Source organism: Danio rerio, chromosome 14 (genome assembly GCF_049306965.1).
Source record: "Danio rerio strain Tuebingen ecotype United States chromosome 14, GRCz12tu, whole genome shotgun sequence".
Lineage (NCBI taxonomy): Eukaryota > Metazoa > Chordata > Actinopteri > Cypriniformes > Danionidae > Danio > Danio rerio.
In genome coordinates, this window is record NC_133189.1 from 41875926 (window position 1) to 41899532 (window position 23607).

The 23607-nt window shown below is 36.5% G+C and overlaps 1 long non-coding RNA gene across 4 annotated transcripts in view; it reads right to left on the minus strand.

The window, feature by feature from the left end:
- The window catches only part of LOC137487534 (uncharacterized), a 318479-nt gene that overhangs the window by 150850 nt on the left and 144022 nt on the right, over window positions 1-23607 (minus strand). The window lies entirely within an intron of this gene.

A 23607-nucleotide genomic window follows, 5' to 3' on the forward strand; every position in this document is an offset into this window, starting at 1 on the left:
TTCTCCCTGAGTTTGCTTTAGTTCCCCCCACAAGTCCAAAGACGTGGTACAGGTGAATTGAGTAAGCTAAGTTGTCTGTAGTGTATTGTGTGAATGACTGTGTATGGATGTTTCCCAGTGATGGGTTGTAGCTGGAAGGGCATCCACTGGGTAAAACGTGCTGGATAAGTTGGCGATTCATTCTGCTGTGGCGACACCAGATTAATAAAGGGATTATTAATGAATGGTTATTGAAGAAATCCATTTCTTACTACTAAAGGGCTGACCCCTTCCCCATACATCTTATTTCCATGTCCTTCATGGGATCAAGCGTTTATTAGGGGGGTCAGTCCCCCCCTAACCTCCTGTAATTTGTTCCCCGTTTAGCAGTCAAAATTACTTACCTTGCGTATCTCAAACACACCGGATGAGATGCCATACAACAATACAACATAAATATAATCCTCAACCTTCTTTATTTTCATGCATTCTACCACATAAATGATACACATGAGAATCTATTGATTTAGTCACTTCTGTATGTGGTATTGTGAGCATGCAGTCATGTTTTAAAACTTACTTTAAAGAATGAAACAACATCAGTTTTCCTTCCACACAAAGCCATAAACTGGAAACCATGCTAAACATGTTCATATTCTTGCTGTAGATGGGATCACTGGGGGGTTATTCTTAGTATACTTCAAGGGATTAATTATGATTGAATAACACAATTAGCTTTTTAGCCACAAAATGTATTCATCAGTTTCCTCTATCCATGCTACTATACCCAAGCTCTGTCTGGTCATCAACATCTGTTTGCTGGTCACTCCGACTGTACTTGTGTGTTTGTGGATGCACATGTTTCCATATTGGCAGTGCTGTCTCATACATATGGTCAGCCTTTGGTTTATCAATGCATGCTCATGTATGAAACAGTGAGTTTGTCAGCAGGCAGTCTCCACACCAGGTGGCGGCTTGAAAGCATAATCAACTTTTCAGAGTGAGGAAGAAATAAAAACAGACAGAAGCTGTAAAATGGGCCAGAGATGGTGGACGATGTGGAAAATTGCTACAAGAGTGCAGAAACAGGGCTTGCTATGTGAGACTCGTAAAAGCATGAGGTAATAGTTGAAATGTATTTAGATGATTATATGGTAATATTAGCCTGTGGGTTCATATTACAGACACTAAATATCATCCTGGCAGCCACATCTCCCAAACTCACCTGCTGCATAAAAACTTGTTGGATAAGTTGGCAGTTCATTCTGCTGTGGCGACCCCGGATTTATAAACGGACTAAGCCGACAAGAAAATGAATGAATGAATATATACATACATACATACATACATACACACACATATATATATATATATATATATAWAWATATATATATATATATATATATATATATATATATATATATATATATATATATATATATATATATATATATATATACAAACAACATGCATAACAGTCAATAAATGAAGCAAATAACAGTATTAAATAAAACATATAACGAAAGAAGCCAAATAGTGGTAGGGAGTAACAACAATGATAGTAATGTAATGATAGTAATAATGACAGTAAAAAAGGGCAATAGTAATAAGAACACTGTTGTTATTTCAATAACACAATAATAATAATAACAACAACAACAAGTACTACACCAGCTGCTACCACTACAAAAAATACTAATGTTACTACTGCTGCTGCTACTACTATCCCAACAATGACTACTACTACAATGCCTACTACTACTGATACTACTTCAACAACTACTACAATATTTACTACAACTGATACTACTACAGCAACGCCTATTACAACTACTGACACCACAACGACTACTACACCAACAACTACTACTACTACAATGTCTGCTACTACTGATACTACTACACCAACAACGACTTCTACTACAATGTCTACTACTACTACTATCCAAACAATGACTACTACTACTACAATGTCTAACACTACTTATATTACTACAAAAACTGCTGCTGCTATAACTTTTACCACTACTACTTCAACAACCACAAACACTACTACAATCATTCCTATAAGGACAGAAATTAGTATAATGACATGGTTTCATGACCTAGGCATTGCAGCATTGATGTGGTTTATAAAGACATACCTTTTGTCTTCATAATTGGATTGGTGAGTTGCAGACACCGCCCTCACTACTCTGCCAACTAGGTCGTCTCGATGGATGTGCCGGCCCTTATTATGATTATGAGTATTATTTTTATTATTACTACTACTACTGGTAGTAGTAGGCTTAGCTATGCAGCTAAATTATTGTGCGCTATTAATTTGCTCAAGTCATAATACCAACTAGTTTTAAGAATAGTGGAAATTACACATTTTCTTTTTCTTCCCCCATTTCTGGCACACCCCTGGATGTACAGTGCCCTTAGCATTTGCCTATACTGCCCATGCCACAGGCCGGCCCTGGTTGCCAAATTAGTCAAATAAATGGCCAAACTACCAAATAATACCTGCTGTTACATGCCTGGGGGTGTTGCTCTGTTGTTCCCTCCTCCCCTCTCTGTTTCTATTTGCTGTCTCCTATACTTCTAAAATCTAGGTGTTCCGATTGGTTGGCAGAGTTCTCCCGAGTGGACCAATCAGAAGAGGATGGGTGTTATTTAAACGCTCCAGTGATGAGTCAGCCCAGATGAGAGGGGGATCCATGTTGCTTGTTGCTGCTGTGTTTTTGTAACTTTTGGTACCTATCTTGTGCTCGGGTTCGCTTTAAAGAGTTTTTGTGATTTAAAAATACCAAGAGGGAAGTGAAGGGAAGTATGTCACGTGACTTACATTTTACACACACGTAGTAGATTTTTTTGTTATTCCACTAGGTAAGAGGCGGGTGCTACCATATGTATGTTAGTTACAGTCAGTGCAGTTGAGTAAGGGGCGTGTGACGCTGAAGATGTTTTTTTTTCTTATTTACATATTTCTCTTTAGTTATTTAGAGTTGGGGGAGGGATTAGTTAGCGGGTGTTTAATTTGTTATTTTCTTTGATTTGGCACCGCTTATTCTCCTTCCCTCCATCAGGTATTTTTGTTTACTTTTTGCATTTGCATTTTGTTTTATTGTACATATTTGTAAATATACTTTGGGTGATTTAAATATTCACTTCTTTATCTTTATTGTAATAAAGCGAACCAGTTTTTTTGCAACGTCGTTGTCTGTGTTGATTCATAGCAGTTAACATCTCAGAGGAATTCTTAAAATATTGGGTTGTCATAATTATGTTAAGCCCTTTTTCATCCTCCGAGCCACACGGGGCGTAACACCTGCCATGAGTATAACCGCATTTACCATCGGGAGGTAATATAATCACTCTCGTAGGAGAACACTGCTTTCACAATCCAAAATAAACAGTGATTCAACATCTGTGCCTGAAAGCTCCGGTCCTTCTGCTACATGATCAAAGCTTTGACCATTGAGAGCGTGAACTGTCCATCATTCCACACTTCGTTTTTACAGTTAATAAGTGCACAATCCAGGGAATTTGAAGTGCACCTATTCTACTTATAATAAAACAAATATTTCAGTGTGAACTCACTACATTTTTACCCTACAGAATGGCGTAGAACAGGGCATATGTATGCGATTTAGGATGCACCTTATGCCTATAGCGTCCTCATCCGCCACCAATACCAACAACAAGTGTGTGTTTGCATGTGTCCTCTCCACGTCTTCCTTAAACTGTCACAATTCATCACAAATTGAAATCAGAGAGATAAAAAGGCACAAAGAGAACACAAAGATGTATTTGATAAGCTTTTGCTGCTTTGAAGCTCTTTTCATTCAAATAACGACACGCTTCCCCCCTACATTTCCTTTCAAAAAGCCATCATCCTCCAAATGCTTTCTTTCTCATTAAAAACAAGCCTAGACAGAAAACCCACGCTGCAGACAAGCACCCATAAAAGGCAGCATTGGCTACTGAACCTTTTTTTTGTCCATCTGATGGCTCTGAAAAGTTTGATTCAAGAGTTAAAAGCTGCCTACCTGTCACCAGCCCTTTAACTGTTCATTTATGTGACAGAAGGAATCATGGGAATATGTTTGTGATCATATCACATCATTTCTGTTGGAGTGAAGGGCTTCATCTACACAGCTTGGGAAGTCCTAGCAGAGAGTAAAACTTTTTTTCATGCACGTTTCTGCAAAGTTAAGTCACATTAACTCACAACAGTGGCACTTGAAAGTCTGAAGAGTAAAAGAAAAGTAGAGAATGGAATGAAAAGATGGTTAAGAATAAATGTGTGTGAGTTCCTCTCTTCAGCAACAGCTAAAAACTGCACAACAGCTATTATCTCGCTTACACACACTCCTCCTGAATGAACAATTAGAATGACATTTAGATGAATATGTGGATGTGTTAGGCAATAATAAAAGTGATAAATGCAAACAGATTATTCAGATCATCCAACATGAAGTGTAACATTATTCAACAAAACTGTGAATCACCGGGAGACAGTTTAGTCATAAAAACAAAACACAAATCTTTTTTTTTTTTTTTATAATGACATATTAGCTAATAATTCACATTGAATTTAGAAAAAAAAAATAGTAAAATCATATTAAGTTTTAATATTTTTTCATTTGTGTTTAATTTTACCTTGCTACACTTCCACTTTGAGCTTGTTAGCCTAATGTAGACAATTAATTAATCAATATGTTAGTTTTGAAATCTCAGGACAGAGTTTTAAAATCATGGCATAATGTTATGTTATTAGGCTATCTAAAATTATATGTATTACTTTAAAGTAATACAACATTTTATAACTGTTTCTTTCATTCATACATTCATTAACTTTCCTTCAACTTAGTCTTTATTTCAGAGCTTGCCACAGCAGAATAAAACCCCACCTATTCCAGCACATGTTTTACACAGTGGATGCCCTTCCACCCAGTACTGAAAATCACCCATTCACACACACTCATACACTACTGCCTAATCCAATTCACCTATAACCAACATAGCCCACGCCTAACCTGGTGAGGAATGGTTTCAGAAAGCAGGTAAGACAAAAACAGAATCCAAAAAAATAAACAAGTAAATAACACAGGGAGAATGTGGTAAAATCTGAAAACGTGGTAAAATCAGACGAGGGCTTTTTTCTGTATTTCTTTTGAAAATTGTTGGTTGGGTTTAAGGAAGAGGGTGGATGGGTGGGTGGGTCAATCAATACAATTGGTTGGATTAAGGGAAGGAGGAGGGTGGGTCAGTTGATCAGTCATTGAGTCAGTCAAACAGTCAGTCAACAGCTGCCTCTGGAGGATTTACATGAGAATAACAGGCACAAATTGCACTTGCGAGAGATATTTGAGGTCTGAACAAGCGTACACAGCATCTTCTGGTGGATTCGTGAAAACAAAAACTGCATATCTTCTGGGACGTATTTGGTGCTCCCCAGAAATGCAAATACCTGTAGAAGTACATTTTCAGAATCAGCCTGGGTTGCCTAAAATACCATACCTGCCAACACTCCCGTTTTTCCCGGGAGTCTCCCGTATTTCAGACCCATCTCCTGATTTGGTCTGTCTCCCGGACAACTCCTGAAATTTCAGTTTCAAGCCCATTCACACAGAAATGCCAACTGACCCAGCCGGAACTCAAACCAGTGACCTTCTTGCTGTGAGGTGACAGTGCTAACCGCTAAGCCCCTGTGCCACTATTCTTTCATTCATTTTTATTATTAATTCTGAGCTTATATAATGAGCTATAAAGTGACTGTGGGTCACTTTTCTCATTTATCATAACACAAAAATAATTGTTTGATCATTTTTTCGAACAATAAAAAGGGATATTTATGCTTAAAAATGAACTAAACAATATTACAAAAAAGATAAATGTGTACAAAACACCTCAGAGACTCTCTTTTAATTTTGTTTCATTCATTAATTCATTAGTTCATTTTCTTTGGCTTACTCCCTTATTTATTAGGGGTCTCCACAGCAGAATGAACCACCAACTAATCCAGCATGCCTGCAGTTAATGCCCTTCAAGCTGCAACCCAGTATTGGGAAACACCCATACATTTTCACAATCACATACACTCATACTCTACAGCCTATTTGTTTACCCAAATCACTTATACTGCATGTCTTTGTTATAGACATGCCATCAGACCCAGCCAAAACTCAAACCAGCAACCTTCTTGCTGTGAGGCGATAGTGCTAACCATTAAGCCACCATTCCACCCTCTCTCTTATATACATATATATGTATCTATATATATATATTGACCGTAAGACCCTGCAGCAAACAGTGAACACAGCCGAGAAGATCATTGGTGCAACTCTATCCGTCATTCAGGACATTTTTTTAGTAGTTTGATTTGGTAAAGCTTACAGTGTAGCTTAATGACAGACACCAGACACTTTCAGATTAGAACTGTGCATTCTTAAACATGTTTACAGCTGTAAGTACCATATATACAGTTGAAACCAGAAATTTACATACACTGTATAAAAAGAAACATTCATTCATTCATTCATTTTCTTGTTGGCTTAGTCCCTTTATTAATCTGGGGTGGCCACAGCGGAATGAACCGCCAATTTATCCAGCAAGTTTTTATGCAGCGGATGCCCTTCCAGCTGCAACCCATCTCTGGGAAACATCCACACACTCATTCACACACACACTCGTACACTATGGGCAATTTAGCCTACCCAATTCACCTGTACCGCATGTCTTTGGTCTGTGGGGGAAACCGGAGCACCCGGAGGAAACCCACGCGAAGGCAGGGAGAACTACCCTCTACCACTACCTCACCTTAAAAAGAAACATAACCATTTAAAAAAAGTCAGATGTTAATGTGACTAAACTCTTTCAGGTAAGTTAGGATTTTCAAATTCGTTTCTGTTATGCTTAATAGCAGAATAATGAAAGAGCCATTTTTTGAAAAATTTTTATAACTTTTTTTTGAAAGTCAAGTTTACATACAATAAGATTATTATGCCTCTGAAAAAGCTCAGATGATGGTGTCAAGGTTTTGGAAGTTTCTGATTGGCTAATTGACAACATTTGAGTTAATTGGAGGCACAACTGTAGAATAGTATTTAAGGAAAACCTCAAACACACTGCTTCCTTTTGTGACATCATGGGGAAATCAACAAGCTAGAATCAACAAAAAAGACAGATAACAATTTTTTAAATTACACTGGGAAAAATACTAATTTTTGGAGACAAGTCCAGTGGTCTGTTGGGTCTAAGATTGAACTGTTTGGCCATACTGACCAGTGCTACATTTGGAGGACAAAGGGGAAAGCTTACAAGCCTATAGGAACACCATCCCAACTGTGAAGTATGCGAGTGGCAGCATCATGTTGTGAGGCAGTTCTGCAGCAGGAGGGCAAGCAAGATGGCATTATGAAGAAAGAACATAATGTAGAAATACTGAAGCAACATCTTAAGACATCAGCCAGGAAATTAAAACTTGGCCACAAATGGGTCTTTCAAACGGACCGTGACCCTAAGCATACTGCCAAATTAGTTAAAATGTGCAACAATTAGTTAAAACAACCGAGTGAATGTTTTGAATTGACCATCACAAAGCCCTGATCTCAATCCTATAGAAAATTTTTGGGCAGAGCTGAAAAAGTTTGTGCGAGCAACCTACAAATCTGACTCAGTTACACCAATTCTGTCAGGAGGAATGGGCCAAAATTCCTTCAAACTATTGTGAGAAGCTTGTGGAAGGATACCCAAAACATATGACCAAAGTTATAGAGTTTAAAAGCAAAGCTAAAAAAATACCATAGAAATGTATATAAACTTTTAACTGCCTAGAAATTCATTAAAAAAATAATAATAATAAATAAACAAAAATAGTATTTAGCAAATGTAAATAGTTTAGGTAATCCTAACAGACCTAACACAGGAAACATTTAGTATGATTTACCAACAAACATAAAAAAATGGTTACGTTCCTTTTTTAGAATGCATGTAAACTTCTGGTTTTAACTGTGTGTACCAAATGGTATAAAACACAAGGCCAAACATTTTGCACTTGGGGAATGAATAGTCAGTGTTTGAGGGGTTGCAGGTTGCACATATTCATGGATGGAGAATATATCTATATAATGCTGGGGATACATTTTTGTGAGTTTTTCTCTTCAGCACCAGCTGGAAAAGCTGCCAGCAACAACTGAACAACAACTATTATCTCGCTTACACCTCCCTCCTCCTTCCATCTCCCCATCAATCCATCTCTTTCTCTGTTAGTATGGTGTAATATTAATCCTCATTATGTACCACCATGGGTTTGATATTACCAGCTCTAGCCTGGTGTGAGACCACGTAGCATCATGCTGATATCAATATACTCTGCATACAAATGTGACTCCATTTGCAGTATAAAAAGTGTGTGCGTGTGTTTTGTCCTCCTCACCACCAGCTGTTCCCATTCACTCTGCATCCTAGTATGGCAGGGATTGGTAATTGGCAATGAGCACATAAAGCTATATCTATGCACGCTAGTGCGCTGGGTGTAATTGAAAACAGTTTGACTCAAATTGGTGTATTTCTTTGTTATGATTTCCTCCCTCTGGGCAGTCTGGCTGTGAAATCTAGTCCAAATGTTTCAAAGGTTTTATGCAAGATAACTGAGGAACTGCTGGAGTGAAGGAGGAGATGATATTATAATACTCTATTAGTCTATGAAGCAAGTCTCCTTTTCTGAAATAAAGTAATGCATCTAGAAAGAGCATCTCAATATGTTAATTAATCGGAGGAAACTTGTCTTTCTTGCAACTAAATAAGTTTAAGTGTTGAATGAAAGGGCCCACTGAAGTGGTCCTCAACCAGGGGTCCGGGGCCCAATAGGGGGCCTTAGGAATGTGGGACAAAGGATGGCTTACATGTATTTAATTAATTTTCTCATTTTCCTTTGGCTTAGTCTCTTAATAATAAGAAGTCATCACAGCGGAATGAACTACCAACTATTCCAACATATGTTTTATGCAGCATATGCCCTTTCAGCTGCAACCCATTACTGGGAAACACCCATGCACTCATTCACACAAGACAATTTACTTTATCCAATTAACCTATAGTGCATGTCTTTGGTCTGTGTGGAGAAACTGGAACAGGTGGAGGAAACCCACACAAACACCGGGAGAACATGCAAACTCCACAGAGAAATGCCAAATGACCCAGCCAGGACTCAAACCAGTGACCTTCTTGCTGTGAGGTGACAGTGCTAACCACCGAGCCACAGTGCCACCATGTATTTAATTAATTATTAATGATTTAGAAAAAAAAATGCCTATAAACTAGCAGTGCCTATTTTTATTTTCTGGCAACTCGATATAGATTACTGGTTGACAATGAAGACATTAAAATATAAATATTTTTTTTATACTTGTATGTGGAAATGTTATTACAAAATATGCATTTTATTTAAATAATAAGCAAACCAAAGATCACACACAGCCTTAATAACCACAGCTGAAATTACAGACATATCTTAAATATAAGAAATATCTGAGTGAAGACAAAAATTGTGCTGAACAACAGGGGATCTCCATGTCATCAAAAATGTGCTGGCCTATAGGTTAAAATTAGCTGAGGCTGTTGTCTCTGTCCTTGGTGCTGAATTTAGTTTGTGTTGCATGCTAGTGAGTTGTCTGCGTCCCCTGTTCATGGTGCTGAAGCAAGACCACAAAAGTCATACTGTGAGTGAAGTATTGCTGTCCATGGTGCTGAATCAGTCCTGTCATATTTGCTCTCCGTGGTCCTGAAAGTGATTTCTTTTCTCTATCAATGACGTTTTTTTTCTTTTCATTTCTATGATTCTGAATGGAAGGTATTTGAAACTACCCTGCCATTCTGTGCCACTTACAGCAATTACGTTTATTAAAGATCCTATTTTATTGCCTAGCTTACTGCTATCTTAGATCTGACTGAAAGAAAAGAAGAAAAAAAAGACTTTTGTCTTGTATGTTTCTTTGCAATTGTATTGAATTTCTCAGCTTTTCTCCTTCTTCTTTACAGCTTTCAAGCTCTCAAGCAGTCTTGTCTTCTTTTCCTTGGGAATCTAATAAGAGCTTGATTGCTTTTCCTAATTATCCTGTTTATTGGTCCTGCAGGCTGCTCCTGTTATTGGTGTAATTAATTTCAGAGATAACTTCTTTTCCGTCCAGATTAGAAATGGCGTACGATAACAACATGTCAGTGAAGGTGTGTGTGTGTGGAGTGTGTGTGTGTGTGTGTGTGTGTGTGTGTGTCTGTGTGTGTGTTTGTGTTTGTGTGTGTTAATTAGCCACAGGAACTGTCCCTATGGCTGTGTTCCCTTCCATACTATCACAGTTTTGCAGCCTCACCAGAGCTTGACAAATGTCCTCTCGCTTCTCCAGTGAGTAAAAGCGATACCACGCACCACAGCTTCCATTTGTCAACTTTCCCTGGGAAATCGATACCTGGGCATTTTTATGCCTCGTCTGGATATTAGAAAGCTTTAATTTGAATAAGCAGACGAATGGCTTTTGTAGACGAGGAAGGGAAAAAAATGCAAACATACTGAGGAAACCGATTGGTTTATATGGCTTTTGAGATATGGTGTTTCCTGATAAAACATGCAATATATAAAGCCGCTCGCCAACCTCCCATTAGTGAGCTGTGAAACATTTTAAACGTCTAAAACTGCACTCTCATCATCCATAACCTAAAGGTTATTTTACACCTTTCTCATATTTTACTCCTCTCGCCGGTTTCCACAGCTACTATTTTTTTACAGCTATTTTTTTTTTCTTTTGGCGGTCTCCTCATACAAAGAGCTAATAAAATCAAGGAGGTCGTGAACGGCTGCTGGGACGGTGTGTGTCACTGACTTAGGCGGCTTTGATTTATTCTCCCTCCTCCTCCCCTTTTGTGGGAGGGAAGCAGGTATGGACTGTGAAAGCTGATCTTTCGGTGGAGCTGGAGATTCATAAGCAATGACTCCCAGCGCTGAGCTACCAGCAGGCTTAAGTTGAGTGAGAGATGGAGACACACGTAGGGAGGCTGGGAGCCCGGGCCTCCAGGGCCAGATCAATCAGCTATGTTTAGAGCTCAGACAGTAACTGAACAGTCGGGAGAGAAAAGAGAGAGCCGAGTGGAGGAAATGACAAACTAGATGGAAGATCATAAGCGACAGACAGTCTCATTCACATGTGCTTTGATTTGATATTCCGGTTAGCACTTCTCAGAGACTCTTCCAAAGTAAACAGAACAATAAAATGCACTACAGTGCGCAATGAAAATGCAGGAATGGAAATGCAGCGGCACATCAGTCATGAGCGCTTGGTTTCCACTGAAAAGTTCAACCATTTATGAAATGGAGAAGATCAGTAAGGAGGTCCACAGGCTGCGGTTAATTTCCGCAGAAGAGATGATCAAATGCACAGCGCTGGAACAATCTGTCCCCGCGAGTATTTGCTTTGATATTAGCGGCAAAGAAAGGGCAAATGCTCAGACAAGTCAGTTTATTATGAGGGAAAAAGTAGAGTTGCACATCAATGCACTCTGTAAGTTTGGCTTAACACACACTTCACTGAGCCATCTTTTAAGACAAGCGTATGGTCTAGTGTTTCAAAATAATGAGGCTAAATCATTAGTCAGGGCAAAGGAGATTTGTAAATGCAGTAATATATCCAGCTTTAAGAAGAAAAAAAAAATGTTGCAAACGGATATTAGTCGTAATCCACCAAGCCACTTTGTTTCCGTTCCTCTAAATGTCAGCAGCGAAATGGTTGCACAATTTAATTTAACGAACAGAAGTCAACCTTTAACATCTGCTGTACTCCTGTTCATTAAATCAGTGTCGATACTGTGGCAAAACTAAACTTTAATCAGCATCTACCAGAGCATAGCTTATTTGATTTAGTTTAAAATCTGTTTACTGCTTTTGTTTGAACTCGAGAGCATTTGTCTTAAATAATAAATCAGCCCCGGCACTTTCAGTTTTAGTTCTGATGACCTTGAGGTTTTAATATTCCATCTACATCAACGGCTTGGGTGCTGTGAGAGGCTTTAAGAAAGTCACAGTCAATAGGTATTCATACATTTTTAAGAAACAATAGAGGTTGCCATGCATACTTTAAAAGATAAGCATCCAAAGTATGCCAATGCTGTCATAATTACAGATCACTGAGACATTTTTGACATGTTTGCCATTGTAATACAAGATTCACAGAAGTCATTGAATATATTTATAAATTACACTGCAAACACATTATGCAAATTAGTTAACTCAGATAACAATATAAAGGAATTTTATTGTTGTTATTACTACAACACTATTATGTTTTTATTTTCATAATTAATGCTGTAATAACATTAATATAATTATAACTTAACTATTATAACTACTATAATCCATGTTTTCAGACCTTAAATACTGCATTTAAATACTAATACACACATGAACTGTCAAAAAAAAAGTGATCTTAATGAGTGTGTTGGATTATACTGTGATAGAAGATCCCTTAATTACAAATGAGCTAGACAATTTAGACCTTTATGATAATAATGCAACACTGATAAAACATATGACTGGGTTTCTGGACCTGCTAAGACTCTCTGTGCTGCATTTTGAATCAACTGAAGCTTGTTTATGGAGACTTCAGGGCATCCAGCCAGTAATGCATTACAATAATCCTGTCTTGAGGTCATGAATACATGAACTAGCTTTTCTGCATCAGTAGCATAGAGCATATTTTAAAACATAGCAGTGTTTCTAAGATGAAAAAAAAAATAAAGAAATTTCTTTAGAACCACTGGGAATGTGACTTTTGAAACACAAACTGCTTTTAAGCATGACACAGGTCCTTACCTGTAGATTACATGACAGCACATCACAGTAAACAGATGTTATACTAGGACCTCATTCATCAATGCAGGGACTGAGGGATAAACTGCTGGTTTGACAATAAGGACAGTATTTTTCTTACAGACAATACAACAAACATTATTTAATAGTTTTTGGTTATTATTATTATTATTATTATTATTATTATTAATGATAATAATAATAATAATATTATTATTATTATTATTATTATTATTATTATTTATTTATTTTTCAAAATATACTTGTATTACAATTTTGGTTCTTGCAACATTTTTTTTTAAAAAGTTAGAACAGCAAAGCATTTACCACTTTGTAATGTTGCTATTACTTTTCACATTACTTAAAAGACATTCATTGACTGAAGACAGCAAGTGATAAAGTGTTTCAGGAGTAATTAAGCTGTCTTAAGGTGGGCAATCATATGAGGTCTTCGCTGTCAGATTTTGAGCTTTAAAATTCACCACACATTCTCTATTGGAAAAGCTCAGGACTGCAGACAGGACATTCAAGTTCCTATATCCTCTTCTTTCGCAGCCAGGGCTTTGTAATGTGTAATGTGGTTTTGCAATGTTGTGTTCAAATATGCATATGTTTTACCTGGAAAAGAAGGCAGCATATTGTGCTCCAAAATGTCTATGTGCTTTTCAGCATTAATGTTGCATGTTCATAAAGTGCAAGTTACCTTTTCCAAGGGCACTGACACAACCCCATACCATGACAGACCCTGGCTTTTGGACTTGTTGCTGGATGATTCTTTTCTTCATTGGTGTGAAGCACACAACATCCATTTCTCTCAAAAAATAATACTGAAACACTGATTCATTTGACCACAGTACACATTTCCACTGTGATGGTCTATTCCAATGTCTTCAAGCTCAGAGAATTCAATAGTGCTTCTGGACACTGTTATCATAGGGCTTCCTTTTAACACAGTACAGTTGTAACTGGCATTTGTGGATGTAACTATGTATTGTGGTAATTGATAAAGGTTTGCCAAAGTATTCCTAAGCCCACGTGGTGATATTGCTTAAAGATGCATGATGATTCTTTATGCAGTGTTGCCTGAGGGATCGGAGATCGTCCAGCTTAGGTTTGCACCCTTGTATGCACTGAAATTCCTCCAGATTCCTTGAATCGTTTAATCATATCATGCATTATTGAAGGTGAAATATCCAAATGTCTTCCTATCTTTCTTTGAGGAACCATATTTTTTAAACATTTTCTCACGTATTTATTTAAAAGATTAATGATCCTCAGCCCAAATCAACTGATGATTATTGGATGCTGTTTTTGTACGAGTCATGATAGCAATCACTTGTTTCAAATCACATCAATTAACCAATTTACCTGATCACTAGCCCTGAACTGCTACTGTCCCAACTTTTTTTTTTTTTGGAATGTGTTGCAGGTCTGAATGATAAGAAATTATGTATATTTACAAATGAAATCATGTTGAGCAAACAAAACATTAAATAGTTTGTGTTTATATTGTCTGCAATGAAATACAAGTCAAAGTAAATTTGCAAATCACTACTCTCCTTCTCATTTGCGTTTTCCATACTGTCCCAACTTTTTCAGATTTGGAGTTGTACAAATCTAAATCTAAATATATATTTAATCGCAAGGCCGTTTATATGTCAATATTTAGCCACACCATGTTGGTGTTTTGTAACATTTAATTTTTAAGAGGTGGGTCGTTAACCCAACCCTCAACCTCCAACATGGAGGACCAGGGCATACATCGCATACACTACTGACAATTTAGCTTATCCAATTCACCTATAGCGCATGTCTTAGAACTTGTAGGGGAGCACCCGGATGAAACATGTGCAAAAACAGGGAGAATATGCAAACTCCACAAAGAAATGCCTGATCCAGCTGGGGCTTAAACTAGTGACATTTTCACTGTGAGGCAACAGGACTACCCACTACACCACAGTGCCACCCCAGATATATATATATATATATATATATATATATATATATATATATATATATATATATATATATATATATATATATATATATATATATATATATATATATATATATATATATGGTAACACTTAAGAATAACTACCCAATATAACTAGTGAATAGATCATTAATATACAGTTAGTTAATGGGTTATAAATTACTTATTGAATAACAGTTAATTAGTATTTATCACTATCTATTATAACTAGTTAAAAGACCATTAATAAATTGTGAGTTGATGAGTTATAAATAACTTATTAAATAAAAAGTTAACAGTTTGTTAATTGAGTATAACTGTGCCTTATAGATAGCCAACGGATAACTCACAAGCTGTTAGTTAACAAGTTGTAAATGACTTGTTAACTGTATTTTAATGATTTATAATTATACCTAATAAATTTGTAATAGACCATGAACAAGCTGTTGGTAAATTACTTACTAAAGACTTGTTAAGTATCATGTAATAGTTTATACATAATATTGGGACATTATTGTAAAGTTGCACTTATTCTTCATTTATTAACTGTTAGTAAACGAGGAATAGTTGCAACTTTAGAATAGCGTCCCAATACCATATATAAGCTAATAACTAACACTTAACTAAAATAGTAACTCATACTTACAGATCAGTTGCTCATAGTTTGTTAACCATCTACCAATACCAATTCCTTTTGTTCATCAACTTTTTGGAACAGTGTCACCGATCAAGGAAACACTTTCAAAATACTACATTAGAGAATAAAGTAGTGTTTTAACAGCCTAATCCTTCCATAATCCTCCTGCAAGAGCTCTGCCTTAATCAAATGCATGATACCATGAGACATACAGTAGGATGAGAAAAAGTGTAAAAAGGTAATACATTATACCCTATTTTGACCCCACGATACACATATACTTTTCTCTCTTTTGACTTCTTCCTCTTAAATACACATTGCTCTTCTGTATTCATTCCCACAAAACATACAGCATTTTCAAATACAGTGCAAAACAGCAAGTAGGATTGAAAAGAAGTGCAGAAAAGGTCTAATCAAAAGGTGAACCAGGCCTTGGCCATGACCTGTCTGTGTCGAACATCTCGAATACACAACTACATTTTTGATATGAGATTTAACATGCTTTCTCTGATCGGTTTAGACTTACAATACACCTGCTAGTAAGGTCACAGCAGAAATCTGAGATGAATAGTGATGCCGCCTGACCATCTGTAAAACTGGCGCTCAGCACACATATACATACATACATAAGCATAGGCAGGATCATGCAGAAATGTCTGTAAGCTTGGTAAACCTGGGTAGAACTGAATGGATTCATCCTTGAAATCCAAGCTTTGACAGGAGCACGACCATGAAATGAATGCAGAAAATGGGCTTTGAATGGAGCGGAGCATCTCGTGTAAGCTCAGGAGAGAGCAACGCAGAGATTCTCTAGTCAAACAGACAATCCTCACAGCAGGAGGCAATGAGAGGGGGAAAACGCTCCCACGGTGCGCTCAACTCACCGCAGACAGCGGAGTATCTGATCACACCTGTATAAGGACAACACTGACATGTACAGCACAGATCACATTAGAGACCAGTTTGTACACACTGGGTTTTTTGTCAGAAATAAAGTGGCATACATTGTTAAAAATGTGTTATGTTTTAAGTTGTGGCTAAACCATGTAAGTAGATGATGCTACAGTACCCTGAAAATGATTGCTGTTTGATCACACTACTTATTTTAAATGAGCTGAAACAATATAACTAAAGTACATGTGGAACCCAGCATTTTTTAGGTAGGACTGGAAGATTAATTACAATTACACTGCAAATGCAATTGAGCATACCTGTGTCTGTCATCCACATTTTGTTAGAGAAGCATGACTGTGGGCCCTATCATACACCTGGCGCAATGAGGCGCAAGGCGTGACGCGACGTGACCTGACGTGATGATATTTTGAGGAACTTAAATAGACTGTGGCGAGGCAGTGGCGCAGTGGGTAGCACGTTCGCCTCACAGCAAGAAGGTCGCTGGAACCTCGGATCAGTTGGCGTTTCTGTGTGGAGTTTGTTCTCCCTGCGTTCGCGTGGGTTTCCTCCGGGTGCTCCGGTTTCCCCCACAGTCCAAAGACATGCGGTACAGGTGAATTGGGTTGGCTAAATTGTCGGTAGTGTATGAGAGTGTGTGTGAATGTGTGTGTGGATGTTTCCCAGAGATGGGTTGCGGCTGGAAGGGCATCCGCTGCAGCAAACTTGCTGGATAAGTTGGCGCTTCATTCCGCTGTGGCGACCCCAGATTAATAAAGGGACTAAGCTGACAAGAAAAGAAATGAATGAATAAATAGACTGTTCAATAGAAATGTTCAAAGCAGGTGTATAGAGCATTATTTGTGCGCCTTTACAAATGAAAAATAATGAAAGGATTAAAATATTACAAAAATTATTATTTTCAAGCCCTGTATTTGGATGAAACTCGAGTTTTTTTAACACACTTCGTTATTATTGTTCATTTATTTGTTTGCTGGTAATTAGAACTGAATCTAGAAATACTTCTGAAACAAATATTTGCGCTTAACAAACAAAATTAATTATGTAGGCTATTGATGTCTGTGTAACACTTCCTTATCCATGAGAGTGAAAGTAAAGAATGAGGAGGCTCATTTCTCATTTTCACGCTGCAGATGCTCTGTTTAACTGTTACAAAGTCCGTTATGTGAACAGCAAATGTGCTATGGTGCGACGCAACTGACTCTTAAAGGGAATGGGAGGTGAGACTCTGATTGGTTTATTCTCAAAACACATCTATAACTCTTTAAGAGAATAAGCTCATTATCAAAGCAAATTTTTCTCCTTCTTAAATAGCAAAAGTGGATTCGCACACGCCTTTAGTGGTTGAAATAGAGCCCTGTGTGTTTATTAGTAAATCTCCCCTAAAGCCCAGAGGGCACTCTCGTGCTGAAACACCAAACATGAAGAAACCCAAGAAGTCTCCACAGTGTTATAAATAGAAGATTTAAAGTCAGCATAAAAAAAGGCTATACTTTTCCTTCCAATCATGATGTGCATATGATGGAATTGGTTTTTGAAATGTGAAGAAAAAAAAAAAAAAAGTAGAGTGATGCTTGATTTTGTGTTTTAGGATAAATGGAAAATGGATGTTGGAAACAAAATTCAGGACATTTTGAATGTCAGTTCATCATCGGTACCCTCTGGAAGAGCACATGAAGAGGAAATACTCCAGACAACCATATTTTCTATTGCCAATTACAATAGGACAAAAACAGAAAACGGTCAAATTAGTTTATTCAATTCACCGATAGCGCATGTCTTTGAAATGTGGGGGAAACTGGAGCAAACATGAGGAGAACATGCAAACTCCACACAGAAATGCCAACTGGTCCAGCCGGGACTCGAACGAGTGACCTTCTTGCTGTGATGTGACAGTTCCAGCCAATGAGCCACATCCTCATTATTATTCAATTAAATCAATTTACCTTAGCTTGTCAGTGTACTACGGCTCTGTGTAGTATTGACTGCTCCATCTGGAAGCATGTGGTGGAGTTATACTAGAATCGGCCTTACTGACAAAATTTATATGTAAATCAATCTATAGTAGAAGAGCCAAAATTAAGTATGAATTTTACAGGCCCTTCTTAAAAGATTTTGGGTTTAGAGATCGAGACTCAGGGCTGGTGATTTCATCATTTCAGTGTTTCAAGCTTGGAGGAACTGATTTCTACAGTGAACTTTAGACTAGTTATGTCCACACAAGATGCTGCTCAAGTCTGGACTTTTTGATTATTCCTGTTGATGAGGTTTGATCAATGCAGAAGCTTTCAGGCTAGAGTGTTCAACCTATTACCTGTTTTTGCATTTTACTGTACTCTGATGCATTTGTCTTTAATGAGTTTGTGACAATTCAATGACTTTAGTTTTTCTTGTTATGGACAAAATCTCTTTGGCCTTTATTTGGAAAATCTGCTGTCAGAGGGTTTCAGTCACTTTCAAATGGCACACCATCTTGCAAAGTCAGTGAAAACCGGGAAGTCAGGCTGCCAGATAAACAGGGTTTGTCAGATAATTAAGGACTATACCACCAGGTGCCAGATTAACACCAATAACTGTCAGGAATTGGAACTGGCTCTCTAAATGTGATCAGTGTTCTTTTTCAAATATCTAATTTAAGATTGTATGTGCTTCAGAACACAGTATGTGTAACTCATTAAATGGGATTTAAAAACCTGCTCTTTCACACCTATTTGGATAACTTTTTTAATTTTGATCAACTCTGTACATACCAGATGCCTTTTAAAAAAGATTCTCAGTGAAACTTTCCAAAGTAACTAGATAGAATGCTTTACAATTGTAAAAGGCTAATGAATTTTCATGATAATGAGGGAATATACCATGCCTTATTAAAAGTTCAGAGCAGTGTGGCGTAGTCAAAGGTTTTCCTAGATAATTTGGTGCATCAATGTGCTTTATGCTCTTGAGACAATTAACAGATGGCAAAACTATCTTGCTATTTTTCTACTATTAATAATTACTCAACTGTAGCTCCACTGTTTATTGCATTTTAATAAAGCCAGTGTGTTTTACTGGTCGCTTTGGGCAGAGTCTCAAAACCAAAGGCCAAATTGAAAGTTTTATTATATTCTTGTTTAAAGATGAGAAACGGGTTATTGTGGTTTCCAGGTATTTAGTACTGACGCAAGAGAGTTAATGTTTTATACGAGTCAACTTTTAATTAACATCAACATGGCTGTTTATTACAGCACTTTGAGATTAGATCACTGGAGGACATTGATAAATAAGTGGCACAGTTTTAATATTGATCCATTTATTTATTTTCTGCATATCAGTGCTTTTTTATGCACCCAATTTTGTTTTAATAAATCATCTAAATGTATTTAAAGCTTTCATAAAGACCAGAGATTATTTTATTTAGTTTGTTTAATGAATAAGCAGTTGCAAACACAAACATATACGAGTAATACATTGTCTTACAGCAATATTTATATATATATATATATATATATTTATTGTTTATTATATGTTTATTTAATGTTCCTTATACTAGGAACCACAGGTCAAAACGCATGAGATTTGTGTGGTCTCTGCAGAACAGAACCACAATTGAGTGAAAGTTTGTCAATTTTATGTGTTTTTAAGGCCTGTGACTGTGTGAACATTTTAATAGTGTTTAAAAGCGCTACAGGAATAACATTCAGGCACAAGAAATTGTACCATTTTGTAATTTTAATACAGAATAATGCAGTGTTTAATTATTCAATATATCTACCTGGATACTGTTAGACACAGAAAACAATAAAGTGATGTTTATTTCATGTTAATCTTTCTTTTTTATGTCTGTAGTTTGTTTATTATATGTGTAAAAATAATATGTAGGCCTATACATGATTAACTTCGCTACAAAACTATCCCAGTGCATCTAAATCAATGACTCTCCAAATGCTATTTATGCCATTTGGTGATACATATATATGTTGAAGTCATATCTATTAGCCCCCTTTGATTTATTATTATTATTTTTTTTTTTTCAAAACAAATGATGCTTAACAGAGCAAAGAAATTTCCAGAGTATGTCTGATAATATTTTTTTTTTCTTCTGGAGAAAGTCTTGTTTTATTTCGACTAGAATAAAAGCAGTTTTTGATTTTTTTAGACCCATTTTAAGGTCAAAATGATTACAGCGATTTTAGAAAAAAAAAAAAAAAATATATATATATATATATATATATATATATATATATATATATATATATATATATATATATATATATATATATATATATATATATATATATATATTTTTTTTTTTTTTTTTTTTAATACTTTTAAAAGGGAATATTTAAATTAAAAATATTAAACATTTGAGGATTGAAATTAATTTTGCAAAATGATTAGCCCCTTTAAGCTTTATAACCTAATTAACCTAGTTAAGCCTTTAAATTTCACTTTAGGCTGTACAGAAGTGTCTTGAAAAATATCTAGCAAAATAGTTTGTACCGTCATCATGGCAAAGATTAAATACATCAGTTATTAGAAATCAGTTATTAAAACTATTATGTTCAGAAATGTGTTGAAAAAAAATCAGATTAATCTGATTGGCTAACAGCCATGTGACATTCTACAAATAACGCAGTCATTCAGTCTCCTAACCCTTCCCCTTTGTGTATTACTTCGCCCACATACAACGACAAGCAGAGGACAATATAGATAATGTGTCATTTCAAACTACAGCTGATCAAATCATTAATAAACATTAAATCATTTTCAACGTCAATCTCTCTCTCTCTCTCTCTCTCTCTCTCTCTCTCTCTCTTTTTATACTGTAGTGCTGTATTTATACCATAGGATTGTTATGATCTCTCGATCGCAACAGAGAAATACTGGGAGATATCTCTGTAGACTGATGGCATTTCATGCAGTTTAGCCTTATAATCTAAAAATGTGAGCAAAATCACCTGTTTTGTCATTAAACATTTTTCTAAATAATCATTCAAATTCTAGCTCTAAAGTAACATTGGTGAAGTAGCAGCCTGCTGTTCTAATGTCAGCTGCAGATATGAATGAATGGCGGAAGAAAGTACTTCCTCTTACTAAAGGATTTTTAGGAAATTACTCTCCATGTTTGAGTTGCTTTTTTATCTACACGGTTATGCAGTCAAATTGTTGTATAAATGCAATATCACACTCATAGCAGTGCAAAGTTGTTGTATTTTGACTCTGGTATGCCACACCTCCCACCAGTGCCGATATACAGCCATATGGCACTGCTGCTCGTGTGATATTGCTCATATGTTAGATTTTGTTTCTCTTTTTTTTTTTTTTGGACGTCATTTTTTTTATCCTGCTGTTTGAAAACACATGGAAGTTGGCGAAGCTAAACAGTAAATTAAAGCAATCAGATAAATTCAACAAAAGAATATACAACATCTTTCTTTCTGTCTTTCTTTAAAGTTTACCAGTGGATGGATTTTATAATGGATTTTTTGAAATACATAAAGTCTGTGTGTTAGCGTTAAGGAACATATTAAAACACTGCCAAATAGCACTTGTTTCTATCCTAAATGTAGCAAAATAGTTTAAATGTTGTATATCACATACTGCATTAATGTAAAACATCCCGTGTGTGGGGAAAATGGTAGCATTGATTTAACAATAAAGGCTGGTTTCATAAGAGCAAATGAAATTCTCCTGACCACAAGAACAATTTGTGTCTTTGTAAAAACTATGCTTAATTCACCAGGAAAGACATTAGAGAGCCATTTGTGAATATGAGCTGGAATAAAGGGAATATTTTAATGCGAACAAGGTGAAAGAAGAAGCATTACCTGTATAAGAGCTGCTCATTTATTAGCGGGGCTGTTGCTTTATGAGGTGCTTAGGCAGCGCGGCACACAGGTGCACAACGATATTTAAGCAGTCCCTAATCTTCTTATTTATTTATTCAATAAGACCCGGCAGCCTACATGGTTAACACTCATTACAGTTCTGTTCCCTTATATCCCCTTCAGCAGCCTCCCTAATCTCCCATTTACCACGTAGCACGGCGCAGCGTAGCTATGCTAATGAACGCTGAGTAACGAGAGGGAGCTTAACAATGGCTCAGGTAATATTTCCAAATCTTCTGCTATGTATTGTTTGAAAACTGTGCAAATGGTTTTATGGAGAAATTTCTCCTCGACGGCTGATTATGTGTCAATCAAGCTGTAATTAAACAATACAATCTTGTTAGCTTGTGGCCCGTGATCCGCCTGGCTATGAAATCGACGTTCATTTGCAATGGAATATGGTCATAGCTGTCTGATGTCATTATATAGTTTACATGCAGATGAAACAGGGCACAGGGAGCGATCACATTTAATGACAAGCTGGTATACAGTATCTGCACGGATCAGCCTGATGGAAGTCGAATGGCATTATGCTAAAAGCCGTGACTTGCTGTTAAATTTGCATTCGTAAATGATCCATTGCAGAACAGAATTGTTGTTTAGCGCTTCTTTCGCACTCGCACAACAGCTTCCCTTTGAGAATCAAAAGTGCCTCGTCCGAGCCAGAGGCGGAAGAATGAAAATGATGAAACATTTGATCCGGCTGAGCAAAAGCTCTTCAAAGACAAAACATGTCTGGCTGTGATTCACATTAGAGAAGGCATGATGCAAGATGATGGGAAGACATGTTTACAGCCTGAGCATATTAACCTAATTTTTATTCATGTTGGATTTCGACCCATAAAACATAACCAAATAATATTGGCTGCAGATCTTCTTGTAGCATTAGTCCTCCCACTGAAAATTGTCCAAATTCATTTGTGCTCAAACAGCAGAATTAGGTTGTTTTGAATTAAATAAATAAATAAATAATTAAAAAATAAAAATAAATAAATACATAAAACACAAATACATACATACATACATACATACATAATAAATAAACAATAATAAATAAATAATTAAAAATAAATAAATAAATGCTATAACAAACTGAGTGAAAATAAATATTCTTACATTTAAATTCAGAAATTACAAAAAAAAAAAAAAATTGCTAAAGAACAGTATGGACTCTTTAAACCAGTTGTCTCAAACTCAAGGCCACAGCTCTGCATAATTTAACTCCAACCACCTCCAACTCACACCTGCTTAAACACCACGATTAGTTGAATCAGGTCTGTTTGATTGGGGTTGGAGCAAAACTGTGCAGAGCTGTGTTCCTCCAGGAATCAAGTTTGGGACCTACTGTATATGCTTTAAACCCTAATTTTGGCAAATTATGTAGAACAAG